The 19,511-nt window shown below is 39.2% G+C and overlaps 1 protein-coding gene across 2 annotated transcripts in view; it reads left to right on the top strand.

The window, feature by feature from the left end:
- Positions 1 to 19,511, top strand: part of SDK1 (sidekick cell adhesion molecule 1) — a 646,346-nt gene that overhangs the window by 321,585 nt on the left and 305,250 nt on the right. The window lies entirely within an intron of this gene.

Here is a 19,511-nt window from a genome sequence, read left to right as displayed (position 1 = left end):
CCATCTAGCTTCACTTTCTTCTGTTTCTGGTGTTGCCTCCTTCTCCTTTGTAATTTGTTCAGTTTTATCATAGCAGCTCCCTCCCAGTGTTGGGTACTATGCCTTTTCCACTCTAGCACAGCATCTTCCCTCACCTTCTCTGTGCAGTCTAGATTGTCTCTTTTCACCAAACCAGTAATGGAGGTGTGATGTTGGGACGGTCTGAAATTAGACCATTCAAGAGCAGAAAACTAGAAATTGAGAGGGATCAAGAAGGGAAACAAAAGAGGCTGGAATGTTTCACAGCTGACATAGTAGGAAACTGAAATGACTTTGAAATGGAATGATCAAGTGACAACAGACAGGCAAAAACCTCTACTTCATCAATTTTAATGCCCAAAATTTGAGGGATTTTTTGAAGTTTTTTTGTGAAATATTACCCAGAACAAATTCCCAAATTTCCATCGTAGATTCAACTTTTCCACAGTGTACTAACTTTGCTGGTTTTCACCAATCAGCACAGCTTCTTATGACCGGGTGATCAAACTTCCACCATGGCTTTGCCTCTAGGCAACAAACATACATGATGCTGGAGTGTGACAGAATACAAAAATAAACTTTTTCTCAGGAGGGAGAGAGGGGGATTTGTGTATAACTTTCCACCCTAGAGGGCTTCAGAAAGGACAGAGTAGGTTCTAGGAGAGTTTCTGGGGGTTCAAGGAGTATTGTGTGCTTGGTGTTTATATGGGGAGGTGGGTCAGACCTACACGTTGTATCAGTCCTGAACTTTGTATAGCTTTTCAATTTTAGTGCTAAAATAAAAAGGCTTTCTGATAGCCTCTCTCCAGAAACTAGAAGAGAAAATGCACAGATTTGCTTTTCTTAAAGTTGGGTAGAGACTCTCTTTGGAAAGAATTCTTTTCATGCAGTTCAGCCTGCAAGCAAATCGGAAAATATTAGAACCATCTGATGCATGCACATAATGGTACACGGCAAAGTTTGAGGAAAGCCTCCAATTTTTAAACTGTTAAAATTCAAATGCAGTTCAATAACTGACTTAAAATACTAAAACTGCTTCAAAGAAAGAAATGGATATAGTGAATGGATATAGTGAGTAGTGTTGCTTTTGGACTTACTTATATGGTGGACCCCATGGGACTGCTCAGTTATATTTCCTAAGGCTCTGGTTAGGTGTGAAGTGTTGATGGGTTCCTAAATTGAGCTAGTCAAATGTCAGTTTGAGACTGATTTTTTTCCTGCTGAAGTTACTTTTGTCTGTTGTTTGCAACCAGCAGTCAAAGAGTGGAGTGGCAGTGTCAAAGAAAGAAAGGGGAAATCTTCCCAGAGTGTACCTGTTTATTCACCTTCAATAGACTTCATTAATACTTACTTCAGAGTTATTCAACCTGTTGCTTGAATCCCCAGGAGTGGTTGGAGTAGCCTGGACTCTTTCCTGTTCTTCTAATTCACCTATATCCACTTCACATAAAGAAGACAATGCAAGTGGAACTGTTGCCTACAAAAAAGATGTAACTTTAGCAATTATTTTAAGAACATGAAATAAGTCTGTTAAGAAAACAGACAATGTTCAAGACTCCTTAGTAAAACAAATTTCAGAAGATATTGTGGTAAAATCTGTGGCTATCCATTGGACTAAATTGCAAATGTTGTGGGCAGGTGTAAAAATGCTAATTGAAGATTGAGACAAAGTAGGTGAGATAATCTTTTATTGGACCAACTTCTGTTGGTGAGAGAGACAAGCTATCGAGCTTACACATTATCTCTCACCAACAGAAGTTGGTCCAATAAAAGAGATTAACTCATCCACCTTGTCTCTCATATCTTGGTACCAACACTGCATACAACTAAAGATAATGTTTGTTTTCAGAGAAAAGCTCAAAACACTGATTATTGAGAATCTAGAAATAGAAGTTGGTGGAAAAGTTCTAATAGTTTATCAAACTTCACTGGCAGAGAATGATTGGATAATCTCTAACAAATATTAGCAAGGGAACAACTAAAAATAGTGAGTATCCTTAAATAGTGTCTTTTTACCTCTTTTATTGTTAGTGTTACTCTTCATTCTCAATACATTAAATATCACAAATACCATAAGTATCTTACCCACTGTTAAAACACTATAAGAAAACTTTCTTTAGGGTATTCGCTGTACACTCAGCATATTTTCAAGAAGATCTGAGATTTATTGAGGGGATTCCTCCATCTTCTTGTTAAAGTATGTTATTTGCTGGTCAAGTGTAAAAAGTTATTTTCTATTTTGGCCATTGTGAGGGAATGAAAAGTATCTGTCCCCACAGAACAGACATCAAATCCTTGCATTGGGTCAGCTATCATGAGGAATGCTATAGTAGCACCTCTGTCAAGCAGTAGCAGAGGTCAGGGCCTTGCAGGTAAGTTTCCCATTGGAAGAGAAATCTGTGATTCTTTCTTTAGTGTAACTTGTTTTATTTACACTGCATAATGAGTCTCTGAATGACCGTGGGGGTCAGCACACAGGTAATCAGTCCCCAGCAGTTAGGCAATCCTCTCTTTCAGGAATCTCAGCAAAAATACCTTTGCCAGGTTCCCAGGGAGCAACTCTCCTCCAAAAAATTCTCTCTAATTAGAGAGGTTAAGGCAGAGAGCACATTTCACTACCGCTTGTGACAGCTCCGCCTAAAAGAGCTGCATCACAAAACTAACAGTAACACAGCATTTCTTCAAAGACTGAACAGTGCTCATGAGCTAAGAAAAAGGTCCGGCAGCACTGTCTGATTTCCACCATAACACCATTATGGTTTTTCTGCTGATAGAGACTGGATCTATGAGAAGACTCAGCTCATAAAATATTTGTTCCCTAAGCAGTGCAAACCCATAGATAATTTTTTCTGGTGTATAACAAAGGGACATTCTGAATTAAGCTCCTGGGCCATATTTGTTTGTTATATGGATGAATTGCTGTTGTTCGTTAAAGAAAAGAGAAACCCACTATTTCTACTGAGTGGGAACTGGATCAGTCTCCTGAGATCAGTATCAATGATAATATGGCAGGTAATTGAATTGGGACACAATTAATCTGGTAGAGTGGACCGGGTTGGGGCCAGGTTGCTCCACTTCCTGCTGCCTGGTGATTGCAGGGTGGGCCTGACCCCGCTCTCACGGGGTAGGTAGTTTAGGAGTTCACCATAGGTGTGACCGTAGGTACTTTCCCATTCCACCACCAAATTCTGTCCCTCAGAGCACATAAAGAGGGTCATCTCCCACCCCCGCTTTTGTCTGCATTTTACTTCCAAATGTTTTAAAAAAGAAAATAAAAAATGAACTTCCTGTATAAGACCTTTCCCTCCCCTGTGCTGCCCTAATTTCTTTGAGATGTGCTGAATAAATGTTTGTCATAGAAAAATCAGACATCAAACTATGTCAAAATAGTGAGAGACAGACACTGAAAGAGTTTTATCCTTCAGTTGTTTTTAAGCTATCCAAGAGGAACCATCACTTAAAACACAAGCAATGTTCCTGATCCTGGTTATCAGGTAAAAACCCGACAGATGATCACTCCACTTACAAAAGAAATGTTGGAGAAAGTGCAGTTACAAACTTCTGATTTAGACAGTGCTAGTACTTTCTCACTGTGAATTAGGTGAAACACCGTGGAAGGCAGTTTTCAGATAGATCTGATTCTGAAAAGCTTTCATAAGCAGCATTGGGAAAAGCTCCCTGAATTAAAAAAATAAAAAAATTCCCCAGGGTACTAGCTAACTCCCTAATCTCAAATCTTTAAAATAAAACAGATCTAAGGAATGGGAGATCATGCAGTTTGCAGGTAATGATATTTGGACTGTATGTCTAAAATGGATCAGATTACTGAAGCATGAATTTGCAGAGCATTCAGACTGAGATGGATGGAAAATTAGTTTGCATATTTTACATTACCAGTGTATATGAAATACTGAGGTGGCAAATCTGATCTTATTACATAATGATAATACTTCCTGAACATGGAAAATCCAGGTTAGTTTGTTTTGTAAGATTCAAGAGGCCAGTCTTCAGGAATAAAACGTTAGAACTGTCACCGAAAAAATGTGGTGGGTTTGTCAGTGATGTCAATCCCTGAACATATATCAATATTAGCAAATTGGATCCAATCACTCAAAGCCAAAGAGATGCTGAATGAACACCCACAACTCCTACTGATGTCAGTGACCACACATGCCCATTAAGCTGGAGGGCTGTTTGGCTTGCTGGAGAAAGGTGTGTACCTATTTAAGTAGTAGGCATGGAGTGATCTTGCAGCAGCTGCAGAGGAGATCAGCCTGGGGACACTGACCCATCCCTTCAGGTGACCAGAAGAGAGAGGAGGTTATCTAAGTACAGGCCGGGCAGGAGAAGCTCTCTTTTATCTGGACCAGAGGGAGCAGGATCCACCCATGGAAGGGATAAAATGCCAGGTTTGCTCAGGATCCACTGTGGGCACTGCACTAGTCACTCCTTCATTGTGGGCTTGGAAGGAATTTCTTCCCTCACCGCCAGATTGGCCTTGGCAAAGTGGGGTTTTTGTTTTTTGCCTTCTCCACAGCAGGTTCGAGGGGAGGGGCAAACGAGTTATGGTATTATAGCCTTTCCCCCATTCCATTATATTGATGTGGGGTAGATGTCCAGTGCAGGTACTCCATAGGGAAGGGATACAGTGATCAGATAATTTGATTGGTAAAGTATTTAAAGGAGGTATTTGTTAAAGGAGCGGACACAGGGGGTTTCAGGGCTCCTATCTCTGGCATGACAGGGAGCCAAGCCCCGTCCCCTTTCTTTATAGTCCACCCAGGGCCGTTCTTACCCATACGCAAACTATGCAGCTGCGTAGGGCACCAGGAAATTTGGGGCACTAAATTGCCCCAAATTTCCTGGTGCTCTATGTAGCTGAGAGCTGCTCCAGCGGCCAGCCTCCTAAACTCCTAAACTACCTATGGTAAACTCTGATGTAAAGAATCGTGGTTGAATAAGGAGGTAGCTTTACTTTAAGTTAACTTGTCATTTCATAGATTACCTTCCATTTTATTAAACCACATGAAACTGTGCAATAGTAGATATGTTGTTGAATTCTCTTGTACTTATCCTTCATTTCTATGAAGAGTTAAGCTTTGAGTTGTATGATCAGTTGGTTAAAAGCCTGCATTTCAAAGGCCTCTTAGGTTGAAGGAACAGCTACAGATGGGATCTGAGCTTGTGCTTTTGCTGTCCAAAAGCCATGGCATATTTCCCATTACCCAAGAGAGCTGACAAATTCTTTCTGGAACTCCCAGCAACTAACCCTGAGTTTTTCTTCTTTTGATCTGTAAGAGGGTATTGCAGCTGCCTGTTTGACATAAAAGCTTGTTTCTATTTTTCCTCCTTTCCTAGTTGAAACCATATTGTATAGTAGATACAGCAGCTTTACAAATTCAATTATACTTCTGTCATCATTTCCTAGTCTTAAACTTTTGTCCAATTTGGTATAATACGGACTATTGCCCTAAACCCCATGCCTCATCATCCTATTAATCATTACTGTATGGAAATTTAATTTTGAGACTTAAGATTCATGACAAGTGTACTTAGCCAATCTTGTAAGGGTGATTGGACACAAACATTCTCTTCAATGCTTTGAACCAGTTTGAAACCTTCATATCAATACCATTAGAGTGGGTGAATGATTTGCCAACTCTGATTGATACCCCCTTATAAAATTAAGTTGCACATTACATGAAGAATAGTATCCATTTAATAGGCTTTTCTCCACTGACAAAATATGCAAAGATGTGTAACAGGGAGCCTGAAAGATGTTCTATCAAGTCTACAAATATTTTACTAAAACTTAAAAAAATCCAAACCTTAACCTTTTACTTTTCCACTCTGAAATCTTTCTTACATACAGTGTGGTCTTCAGCAATAGGTTTAATGAGCTGTTGGGTTAATATCTTGTTTGTTCCTTTTACTCTCCTATCTAATCATAAATGTATTACTTCCCACTGATACTATGAATTGATCAATGAACATGCAAATCACCAAAATAAGTAAATTGTTTTTTCAGCACTTCTGTAAATGTTGATTTGACCCTCATATCTTAACAGACTATTGGGTCTCTCTTCTCCTTTGAAATTTTTCTGCTGTATTTACCCAGTGCATAAATCTCTAAATATACACTATCATTATTCAATAAACTAGAACTCCTCTCTGGTTAGTGGACAGTTGATGAAACAGACAACGTCTGTAGACATGTTTTGCCCCAGTGAATATTTTCCTTGTTGACTGAATACCTTGCAAGTCATTAGCAATGAGATTACTGGAAGTATGTGGATTAAAGGCTGAGGGGAAAAATAAACTCACAATAGAAAAAAAAATCACTTGAGAAAATATACCTCACAAAGTTGGGAGGCAAGTCAGTTTAACCTTCTCTCACTTTAGTGTTCACATGTTCAAATCCAGAGATTTAAACTTTGGTGAAGAAACCCCAGTAGTCTGTTAGAAATCATCCGGAGAGCAAGGCTATTTGAAGAACAGACACAAAATGAAAAGTGCTAGAATTTATATTTGATTACTCATTTGTTTTATGTGAGAATGAGACCAGTTAGGGGGCAAGGCACTTGATCACAAATAGCATATATAACTACTTTTTAAATGGAAAAAATGTTCCTCTCTCTTTATCTAGATTTTTTTTTAAAAGGAAGGAGTATGCATGTATAATAAAAGTCATTAAACAGGCAACACTTGCCAACTGATACCACACAGTTATCTCCTATTCTAAAAATTAGAAGAGAAAAGGTGAAATTTGGTAGTCTCAGATAATGCCATTTGAACAGTTGGTAAATATTGCTTTCAGGGGGATATGTTAGTGCTCAGCACCTTTGAAAATCAGCCACTTATTTCAGTGTGTGCAGGTAAATATGGATTTAGGCACCTGTCACAGGGTCACCCACCACACTGGTGCCTCCTGCTGGCCATTTTGGGAATTAGCTCTGGTCAGCAGGTGTGCCCTCCGGTGGTGGTGGCTCTCCCATCTTTGTTGCCACCTGCAGACCCACTGCAGTTCTAGTCTCACTGCCTCTGCTTTGTGACACAGCCCTCTGGAAGGGGGGGGAACCTGGATTGTGAGAAAGTCTAGCCACTTCTCAGAACAGCTTGGCAGTCCATAGCCTGGCCACTTCTTCAGTGGCAAATGGGTGGGTAAGTAGGTGGAGGGACCCAGGCCTGCCCACTACTCTGGGTCCCAGCCCAGGGACCCTGTAAACAACAGCTTCCCGCTGCCCCTCCTTTCTTTCTCCACCAGTCTGTCTCGATCCCCTGGGCCACTTCTCCGCAGCCCCAGTACCTTCAGCTCTTGCTCCTTCACCCTCTTCCCAGGGTCACAGGCCTACAAGTCCTAGCAGCCCTGTTCACAGTGCTAGTTTTGCAGCCCTCTAGGAAGCCAGTCCCCGCCCTTGAGCTTCCTGCAGCAGACTGCCTTGCTTTGGCCTGCAGCTTCCTTTTATATGGGCCATCTGGGTCCTGATTGGTTGGTCCAGCTGCTGCCCTAATTGGCTGTTTCCTTGCAGCCTTCCAGGCTGGGTTTTAACCCTATCAGGGCCAGTGCGGGGAAGACGCACCTAACTGTGGAGACCAAGTGTGGTGTAAAGGTGCACCAGTCAGAGACTGAACAATGAAGTTTCAGCTATGAGATCTCATCACATCTTTCAGGGCTTGGTTTAGTCCCAAAACACAATCTCAAAACTACTGGATACTAAACAGCTGAGGCCTTTCCAACTTCATCCCTTTAGTAGCTCTTCCTGACTACCGTGGAGATACCCATAGTAGGTTTCCCCTAACCATGGTTCTCTCCTGTCTTCTCTTCCTGCCTAAGAGGCAGAAAGGCTTACATCTGCCTTGTTCCTACTTATGTGCCCTGCAACTAGAACTCCCAAATTTAAAGGGTTCTGAGTCTGTAATAGGGGCACTGGGATGTGCAGATGTGTCCCAAGGCCCAGTGTCATTACACCATGACTGAAATTTTTGCCTGAGTTAAAAGCCCAAATCTACTTTAATATCCAACACTTTTCATTCTATTGCAAATTGCATCATGTTGTAATATTCAGTACACAATTCTTCACAACTATGGTAATGGAAAACCAACCCTTGAGTTGCAACACTGACTTACAACCAGAAGTGATGCATTCAGAATAGTTGCAATTTTTACCTTTAACTGTTCAGCCATTATTAAAGTGATTGGAGACCATCATGTAAAATTGGAGCTTTGAGTAATAATACTGTGAGAGATGAGGATGTGCTTTCTTAATAAGAGACTGCTCACTTCCCCAAAGTTGATTTACATGCTCTCTTACATGTGCCTCAGAAACAGAGTGTGAAAGTCAGGGAGAACTGGAAATGTTGTAGTTTGTCTTCCCCCAGGATACTGGTTAACACAGAGAAGAATGACTCTTCCATGCCAGAGTGATGACAATAGATTATTGTTTCAGTTCCTCTTTAGCTGATGCTTGTAATTTTATTAACAGTTTTTTTCTGGTTGTAAATACCATCCTTGTCAAATCAGCTAGAAGTAAGAAAGGAAGCAGAGGAGGCATAATATCTTCTGGAATCTGAACAGAAAAGCTGTTGCTTTGAAACTCTGGAGGATACAGAGTAGAATGGTGTAACAGGATTACACTGTATTAAATGGAGGGTAGATCCACAACTCAGGAGCAGTGTTCTAGTGAGTAAATAAAACAGGGATTCAGTATACTGATAAAGTAGTTTATGATCACTGCAAGGGAAAAGTTCTGAGGTGAGCCTAATAGATATCAATGTAGATACAGATATAGATACTTACAATATTTTATTGAGCAACTAGGTCTCTTTTGCAGTTTTTTCATTGCCATGCTGTCCACGTATTTATTTTGACATCCATTTTAAATGGAACAACAATTCAGAGGAATTGAACTTTATTAATTATTACTTATTATTATGTATTATTATTGTTATTATTATTTATTATGGTAGTACACAATATACTAGGAACTGTAGAAACATACAGAAATATATAGTCCCTGTCCCAAAGACCTCAAAGTCTGAAAGGAAAAATATAATGAGTAGTGATCACAGTAATGGCTAACGTGCAATGTAAATTTCATGTTTTTGTTTTCAATCCTGCACGTATAATCTCTTCCCAGCTTCCTCTCTACTTAATCATAATTAGTTGGCAGTTGCTTGTAGAAGTAACAACAATAATGACTCTTCTTGAGGGATATGAATGAGGAACATTAGATTCATGTTGAAATTTCCAGCTGCATTGAAGGTGGGTTCTTGAGGATGATATATCTCACACTACTTATGTGGTTATCTGTTCTATGAGTTGGCAAACATACAAATGCACATACATATTCTGTATCCTACCCTTTCTATGTTGTGTTCAATAATAAGTTAAGTCACACTGAGGATACTTGTATTGAAAAAGGCTCACAGAATGCGTTTTGGCTCTCTTATATTTATTGATGCTTAGATACCACAGTGACAGGTGCCTTAGAAACATCTAAAATAGATTAAAGGTCTTTCATATTAGTAACTTTAACTGTAGAAGCAGTCTATCACCAAAGAGAAAACAAACGTGGTCTCAGTCTTCTGGCAGAGATGACAAGATTAGTATGAAATCTATCTGGTAGGACTCCATTCTACCAACAGGGATTAGGACAATGAGATCAAGGAATCAAACCAGTTCTTGTTACAATCCCAAGACTGTTATTCACTAGTCCTGCTTAATAAACATAGAATACCACTGTGGGTAACAAACATCAGATTCATCATCATGGTCTATGCATACATTGTGTGTGGTATCTTACACTGTGACAAAATATATGTAACAGTGACTGATGCTCAAAAGTGAGTTGGCATCTACAGGGAAGCATTAGTATGTGACTAACCTCTTCACAACAATAGCTTGAATTTCTTACATACAAACTTCATTTTACGCAAATGCCTAAAAGTGTCTTCTCAAAATATTCTCTCCCCTCCCATGGGATCAATGCCCTTATGATAAGGATACTATTTTACACAAACCCTCATTAACTGAACCTTTCCATACATCTTCTATCCACATCATGCACTATCAGTGTACTGATTTCATTAACACAGGAGATAGATAACAGAAATGTGTATGGAGTTGATAGCAGCTTTTATTAATACATCAGTCAAGCTGAAGCTCATCTCTTGAGTGTCCCAGACTGCAGCTTTATAGACATTGAGCATAATACTGTTTTCAGTTATTCCAGAGTAAATTCAGTGTAATTCCATTGACTCAAGTGGAATTATGCCACATTGTTCTTGGTGTAACAGAGCAGAATTAGACCCACTGAGTTTTCCCACTGGCAAATATATCTGACTGAATAAAAGAGAAGTGTGTGTATTTAAAACAAATAAAAATACCCTGCAGTTTAATTCCTAAAGGTAATACAACTTCTAAGCAGCTTATAAGGCTTTTAAAACTTCTGCTGGAAAAATCCATATCTACCTTTATACCTCCTTTTTTACTCACTGTGGACAAAGTCCATAATTATGTATTTTATATCTGATAAAGAGAGATCAGTACAAATTTGTTTTGTTTAGCAGTTATTTTTCTTTTACTCTGCATCGTGAAGTCATGCACACATACAGAGTATAAATATATGTGTTCTGTAGATCTGCAGAGATCTGTGCATACAGTATATAATGTATTTCAAATGGCTCACAATTTTACAGGTTTTATTAAGAGTCAGATAAACTTGCACTGTATAACTGTAAACTGTACACTGTATAACTGTATGTAAAGATTTATTTGAAATCTGAACTGAATAGAATTTTTGAAAGCGGGACACATCTGACACTAACTTTACAACAGTGCTTTAAATGTATTTTAATCTGAAAGTTAACTAGTGTAAAAGTGGCACCTTCTTACAACGCAGCTCTGTTCCTTGAACATATTCAGTCCTATCTATTTACTTTTTGTCAGAAGTAGGCTTTTACTGTTTTTATCTTCTGTTAGCAATGTTGCACCAAAACCAGCTATTGAAATGTGAGACAGATTCTTTTCTGAGTTTTGCTTAATCAATGGAATTGCTAATTAAGTTTCAAAGCCAAGGTCAAATTCTTCCCTGAGTTACTCCTGTGCTAATCCAGAGGAGACAAGCAATTACTCAAGTAAAATCCTGTGCATTGTGATCAGTGGTTATGCAGGTGTTTTTCAGGACATAATTTGCAGACTACGAGGTTCCACAGGTGCAACTAAGCAGAATTTGAGCTGCAGAACCTTTATTACTGATGATGATATACAAGAAGAGGGAGAGCCCAACTTGATTCTCAAATTCATTTGGAGTTTGCAGGGCTGGTAACTAGGAAAAAAAAATCCTTACTTAGGAACTGAGAAAATTTAATCAGGATGTAATTAGTAAACAGAAATCTGCAATGCCATATTTGCAGTCATTTTTTCAGAATAGAATCACATTTTAAACAGAAAGAATGAGTTCATAATTATCCAACATATGGAATAAGGTTGAAGGGTCCTTTGGGGTCCATTACATCAAAGTGCTGCAATGATTGTACGTTTCTAGACAAAATTTTACCAGTAAAACACTATTCAGATGGGAAATTAGATGGCAGAACATCATTTTTATTAAAGTAACTTAATGACTTTAGGTTAGGAGATCTTTAATTTTGTGGGTTTAACATCCTTGACACTTAGTAAGATTTGGGATCCCATTGTAACAGCTGCTTTATTACATGGCATTTTAATTGACTGCCTTAGAGTAATATTGAATTAACAGAAGAATGGTAAACTATTGATGTTTTCTCCTTCTTCCCCTCTTCTTCCCCCCTCAACAAAGAAATCTGCAGGTTTTCATTTCTGATGGTACTTTTTCTGTATTGACTGATATGAAATAAACATACAGTTGGTCTTACAGAGCAGTTCAACATCAGTTGGTCAAACACATTCTGAATCGAAAAGGTACAGCGCTGAAGTTTGCCAAGCTGCCTTTCTTAGGCTGCAGAAATCAATTGCAGCAGAGCTGCAGTTGTTTAAAAAGGGCCTGCAATAAATCCCTGTTCCTGAGTGGTGTAGGCAAATCTGTCTTCTGTGTTATGGTTTACAGGATTACAAATGATGCTAAGGGGAAGAAGTAGGGGGAGGAACAATTGCTTTTGTAGCTATAAAAAATGATGTCTGTTGGTGATTTTGGTGTTACTAGTACAATAGCCAAAAATTCTTAATCCAAGATTTACATATCCTGCAGGAGTAAACAAAGTTCAGTAATGTACTTCCAAAGTCATCTGAGAACAGTAGTACCTGAAGACAGCTTGTTAGTAGCTTTCATTTTGGGATAGGCATATTAGTGTCACTTGACAAGAACTTTAGAGTCTCACCCTTTAATACAGTACAGTGTGGGGGGAAAATAAACCAGCTAAATTAAATCACTAGGGAAATCTATGATGTCTGTGAGCACAAGAATAAAAGTCTTTAGTCTATGCCAAAAGAATGAGAAGTGTGACATTTGCAGGAGAAAATGTGTAAATAGTAAATAATAAATGCCCAAAAAGTTTTCCTTACAAAACTTTCTCAGTGTAATATTTTTCAAAGTGAGCCATTTTTCAAACTTATTTAACCTATTTTCTACACTATGATATCAAAAGGAAGATGGCTCTTTATCACACATCATCAAAACACCACATTCTGATGACATAACTGATCAGTGAGAGCTGTTTCTGGGAATTCAACGCAGTAAGAGCTTTTTAAATAGAAGGGTCTTGATGTCAGAATCCATCTCACTTGCCTCCACTGTGTCAAGTAATTTGTTTTCCACTAGCACAGCTGATTTTGTTTGTTTGAAGGGGTATGGGGTTTTTTAAGTCTTTTTGTTGTTGTTTGTTTCTAAACTGAACACCAGTTGTGGGTATACAGAAATTGAACTAATTAAAGATCTGTTTATCAGCCTATACTTCTGCCATTTTTCTGCCTGTCTTTTGCTGTATGGAATTGGGATTTATTAAATGTCCATTAGGGGATACTGCTACCATTAGTGCACAGGGGAGGTTTTTTTTTTGCAAATTATTATTAAAAAGCTGTACAAGGTTTACAAAAAGAAGTCAGTGGAGGGTGGGGATATGTTTCGTGCTCTTACATTACTCTCCTTAAAACTCTGAATCCTTCCTTTCCTTTCCCATCCCTTGTCTCTTCCCCATTAGAACCCATTCATGCACTGACTCTTCTATTTGCAAGTCACATTCTAAAATGATACAAATGTAAATGTTAAGATACAATATACTTCTAATGGGCTTTTAGTTCCTAAAACTGAAATTAAATTGTACTTGGCCCTATAAGTTACATTTAAACTATGTTAAAGGTTATGGTGCAGAACAATGAAAGACACTTTGCAGTGAAGGTCAAGTGAAATATTACCATAATTTATGTTCCCCAATACTGAGGCACAAATGGGAATGAGAAAGGATGAGAGGTAGAACCCTCTGATGCCTAACTACTTCATGTTTAAATATGGACATTGGAGTAAAAAGAAAAATCAATTACTTTTGGTACTGAAAATAAAGAGAATGCTACAGTCTTTGAATGTTTAAGAAGAGTCTGAAGTTCAAGTGGCATGTGCATGTTTAATATGGATTTCTGCTCACTCATTGCAGTTGCATTAGAAATGAGTCTCCAATAATCAGACACTGGAAAATGCAGGGCCTGACTCCTGTGTTGTAGTCCTTACTCGTACAAACAGTCTCATTGATTTTAATGAGAGTACTGAAAAGGTTGCTGAATGTAGCCCCTAATATCTCACCTGTAGCAAGTATCTCCTGTCAGAGACTGAGTCCTAGTCTACAATACAGATTTAGCTCAATGTAAAGCAGCTGACGTTGACCTAACTCTAAGCATCTACCCTCAAAAATTAGCTCCCACCAATGTAACTCGCCCACTACACTGACTTACCTCCACCTCCGTGAGAGACATAGAACTTATGTTGATGTAGTTAGGTCAACGCAGTATCCGTATAGACCCACTCCTACCATGAGTTATTGACTGTATGGTGGGAGCCTGTAACCGCACGCTAGATCCATTTAAATACCTGGTATGGAAGAGGGTGTAGGAATACTGTGCCCCTTTTCTTTGTTAATAAAGCTGTGGCCTGTTACTTAAATCCATTGCTGTTTGTCTTTTGCCCATGTGTCCTGATCAGTCAGTAACCCAGAGCTCTCAGAATCTCTTTACAGAAATTCCCCTCCTTGTCCTACACTTGGCAAACCCTCTACCAGCCCTTGCCTCATGTGTAGGGACCTTGTATGTTGCCCCAATAGAGTACAGGTGAGAATGGGAAAGAATCTCTCCCTTGAATGTTAACCTCTTCCCAGAAAGGTTGTTCTGTAGGGTCTGTCTTTTATGCATCAATATGTCACTCCAATTAATCACAAATCTCTAGCCTCTATTATTCACAGGTATCTAAAAGTTCTGTGTAAATACCCATAGATTAGCTCTCTACTTTTGCTACATACTGGCACCCTATAGTATTGTGTAACCGTTCTGCAAGGTGGAGCCAGCAGCAACCAGGATCACATTCAATATCTAGGCATTCCTTTTCAACAGTGCAACACAAAAACGGCTCAAGCCCCCAACCAGTAAGCTGGGAAAATTATGCACCACCATGGGTGCCTCTGAGAGGCAATACTACCCCACTCGCAAGCACAGAGTCTGAGTGTAGAAAAGAAACTTTTCATGAAAAGGAGAGAAGTCACCCAACATTAATTAGGGAAAACACCACAAGCAGGATTCATAAACATAAAACTGTGAGCAGGACACCCACCCCGGTGCACGTTGGGCAGTGCCTTCTGCCTCATGTTCTTGAGTTCTACAACCAAAAGTTCCTTTAGTGTGCCTCCCTCTGCTCCCTCACCATACCCCACTCACAGCGGTTATCCTTGGTCAGTGAGGACCCAGGATTCAGAGGTGCATCTGTGTGAGTTCACCTCCCACCCTGGGAAGAAGGCACCTTGCTCACTCCACCATCTGAGAGCTTGTTCTGGCTGGCCACTCTTGCTGGCCGCTCCTGCTGGCCACCTGCTCGCTGCTTTTGCCAGTTGCTCCTGCCGGCCGCCTGCTCACTACCCATCAGTCACTTTCTGCTGCCACCTGCCTCTCTGCTGTGACTTCTTCAGGTCAGTCTCTCAATGATTTTTAGTTATTTGCAGACTGGGCAGAAACATAGTTCCACTACAACTGATTTTAGATCTGATTGAGCATTTAAAATAACAAGGAGGCTTCTAATGAAGTCTGTTTAGCTCTTTCTTTTAACAGTGGGGAGGAACAGGTTAAACAAGACCAGGGACCGTTGGGGAGAGTCCACATCTCTTGGCTGAGACACCTGTCCCCACTCCTCTTCCTTTCACAGGGCTCTGGCATTCGAGCCCCTGGCTTAAGGAGGTCCTTTCAGCTCAGGGTGACCCCCTCATTTGGGACAGGTTAAGCACAGTTCTGCTCCCCTTTATTCATACAATAATGACAATATTGATAACAGCATTTCACTACCCCTGCATTCAGTACTAAAGTGTTTTGTAACCCAACACCAGCCAAAGTTGATCACTTTGAGCAATACACCGTTCTATCTGCTGGATATCTAAGCAGAATAGGTGTGTTCATGTAAATGCAGTTTGCTCCTGAAGTCTCTTCCCCCCTCCCAGCTAGCTGCATGGGGAAAATTCATTCAGACCCTGCTTACATGTGCTTTATGCTATATGATATCCATGTTCTCTGCGGTATTTTTAAAATTAACTATTGCAAACTCACTGTAAAAGGAAAACTGCTGGGAGGCGCTCATGTGGTGTGTGAGTATTTAGATGTCTCTTGAGACTGGTAATGGGATATTGAACCTTTCACATCTATGTCTATGGTACTGACCCATTCGGGGACCCATATGAAATGAGCTCATTATGTGCTCTTGTAATCTACAGTACTTTCAGCAATCAGTCTAATTGTATAGACTTTCCTACTGGAGTGCTAGCTGAACTCTTCGAAAAAGGCCAGACGTTCATAGAAGAGAAGGCAAATCAGACAAACTTCAGCAGCTAATTGGAGGACTCCCAAGAGAGTGGCATGAACATATTAGGACCTGTCCTGAAGAAATTCCTGCCTATGCAGAGGGCCACCACATGGTCTGTTCATTACTTAAGCTCCACTTTAACCCTGCTTAAACAGTGCATATACCTTTTTTGGCCTTCTGCACAGGAGTGACTTCCCCTGTGTGAGTGCTTGCATATTACTAAAGGTTAAGTGAATTGGATTCAGTTTCATCTAGGAGCACCAACATTTGTCAATTATAGCAGGCAGAAAATGTTTTGCTTTTGTTCCTCTTTAAAAAGAATGTACTGAAATTTGGCCATTTTTACTTCTCTCTTTTCTCCGGGGATTTGTGTTCTGATGGAGTAAAAGCTGGCAGCAATATTGCATTGTATTCTGACACTCTATGAGTAGCTCTAAAGGAATAATAGAGGAGGGCAGAAAACTGGAACCACACAATCAGATGTTTGTTCATTTTGTGGTTTTGAGCAGAAATTGTTAATTTATTTGGAGCTGACTTCAGGGTCAGTTTAGAAAACAAAACTGTTACCCTTTGTCAGTGAAATAAGATTTTTTCCCTCTCTCCTACCCATTACTGCAGCAGAGCTCTTCTTATTCATTTAACACATACGTGAGCTTTCCCTGTAACATTTTATAGTAGGTAGCTCATTGTTATCTCCCTTCCCCCAGAAAGTTTCCCATGATGGCCCCTTAGTGCATTGAGGAATATAATTTTTCATGGAGCTGTGCAAAAATCCTGTGTCATCTAGTGTTCTGTTACTTTCTTACTGCAGTTGTTATCTCTAATCAAAAGTAATAGTTCTTTTGGGGAAAAGTTCGCACGGGCATCATTTCCCCCTGCATAGGGCTTCTTCTGCTCTAGTATCATTGTAGTTCCGCAGTCAACTTTGAACATACTAGGTGATTTATTGTGCAAATTCTGATATTTTTATTGTAACTTTGCATTAATTAATGCCCATGTATAATAAAACCTTTTGGAAAACTGCAGTATTATGTCCCATATTAAATTCTGCTAGGTCAATTTGGTTATCTGTTGTGTGGCTTCTCTGAACTATGATAGCCTCTCATTTGCCAGTGTTAGCATGGTGTTTCTACATTTCCTAATTCCAATTTCAACCAGGTACAGTATTTACATTCATAATCTGTTAATGTGGTTGCTGCTGTAATAAACAGAACAACAAAACCAACTATATTGATTGTACTGAGCTGCATTTAAAAATACAGACAGAAGAAGCCTACCCATTCTCTGCTTTCAGGGCTGTACTAGAGAATAAACTCTAAATTAATTTCCCTTGCTACTAATCTTTTAGAGCTATCTTTTGAGCAGCCTCGGTGAAAACTCCATAAAGCAAATTTGAACTCCTTCCAGTTATAGAAACTAGAAACAGGACAAGGCTTTATTACATGAGATGTTCTTTGTGCAATGCAAATGTTTTGCATACATCATTTGGATTTTTTTGTCTCAAATATTTTATTTAAAGTAATAAACACTTATACAAGCCCTTATTCATGAAAACCTTTATAAGGATGAAGTGGGAAGTCTAAAAAGGGAAGTCTGCACTATGGTACCACCACAGTCATTCAGCAAAGGTAATAGGTAAGATTACTGTACGCTTATACTACATGGGAGACAACAGTAAACAACAAAATTATAAAACTACCAACTCCTAACATCAAAAGTTAGAAACCAAAATGTGCATCACATGGAGTTTTACAAGTGCACATCTGTTACACTGAACTGGCTACTGTGCATTTGTATACCACTGCCCTTTACTGTATAGACTTTGAACTTCTGAACTGAGTCATACAGCTATAAGTTAATGGAGATTCTCCTTTAACTCAGGTGGGAAGAGCCAATGCTTTTGGAAAAGAAGAATTCAAGTTCAAGCTATACTTCTGCTGTGAAACTGAATGGCCATTGTACGCATCGTAGTGACAAACAGGACACCTTAGCGTGGTAGCCGTGTTAGTCTGTATCAGCAAAAACAACCAGGAGTCCTTGTGGCACCTTAGAGACTAACAAATTTATTTGGGCATAAGCTTTCGCTGGAGCCCATGCAAGCTTATGCCCAAATAAATTTGTTAGTCTCTAAGGTGCCACAAGGACACTTTAGGTTGCCCTAGATTTGTTACACTACAGTGGAAGGGAGGTAGGAGTCAGGAGTAGAACACACAGACTGGAACCTTCAGTTTAAATATAGAAAAAATATTGTGGTTTGGCAAAAACTGAGTTTTCCATAACAAATGATACCAATGTACTGTATAATCTGATCTTCGTTCACTTTTTATATATTCCTCTTTGGGAAAATCCTGAGATCCAAGATATTTTTAGAGTACTCTATTATAGATTCAATAGATGTTTTGATAATTCTAAGATAACATTTATGCTATTATAACAGAAAACAAAGGATTTTTTTAGAAGATTGACAATGAACAAATGTAATTGAAATTCCTTCCTTCCCCCTCCACCCCTCCTACTACAAGGCAACTATTTTAGCAAGTTTGGTTGTGACCTTATTTAGACAAAGGTGTGGTTCTAGAAGGTTCCTTTTCCTCTTTCCTTTGCATCAACAAATATATACAATAATGTAACTTATGTTCACAAAAGCATAATTATATAATAATTCTGAAGTGTGCTTCCAAAGTTAATGCTTAAATCTGTTAAAGTTTTATAAATGGTAGGCATACACTGTATGTACTTGATAATAAATATTTTGATTGTTGAATAATATTCAAAACATTCCACAATTATCTGTAAGCCTACAAGTATTGAGCAGTAAAAACATATGTTGTGCTAATGTCAAACATTACAACATTGTAAAATCACATTTAAAATACCCTTAGAATCATCCTGTTGTAGAAGCTCAAAAACAAAAAAACAAAAAATGCCACCTCTGCACCTTCAAGTTGTGAAGTTGGCTAGGAGAGGGAGAGCACTTGCAAATAAGCTCACAAATGTGCTATTCTCAGATTTGCTGAATTCCTTCTCCTGGCCCTAAAAGATATGAAATTACTTGAATTCCTGATTTGGAAACCGTTCAGTATAAACACAGGTTAACGTTGAATGGGCTCCTGCCTGACTTGCTTCAACATTACTTTTTAAATAACAAATTAGCATGTTTTGAGAACGGGTGAAGAATCAGAACTGCCCTGATAATCAATATATAATTTGCCTAGACACAGATCACTAGCCATGACCAAATCACTGTCTTTCATCTTTGTTATGATGTTAGAGTGGTGTCCAGCCTCTTCAGCCTGAGACCCAAACCTTATTTCAAAACGTACAGGATGCCACATTTAATACTTTGGGTCACATTCTTTGTCCTGTTGTTCCACTTTTTTTGCACCACTCAGGGAGCTCACAGGAGTAGAAACAGACCATGAGTTCCTTGCACACTTCTCTCCTTCCCTGCAGTCCCTAGAGTGTGGGGAG

This window comes from Chelonia mydas, chromosome 10 (genome assembly GCF_015237465.2).
Source record: "Chelonia mydas isolate rCheMyd1 chromosome 10, rCheMyd1.pri.v2, whole genome shotgun sequence".
Taxonomy (NCBI): domain Eukaryota; kingdom Metazoa; phylum Chordata; order Testudines; family Cheloniidae; genus Chelonia; species Chelonia mydas.
Note: the sequence above shows the minus strand (reverse complement) of the source record. Positions and strands in the feature narration are given on the sequence as shown.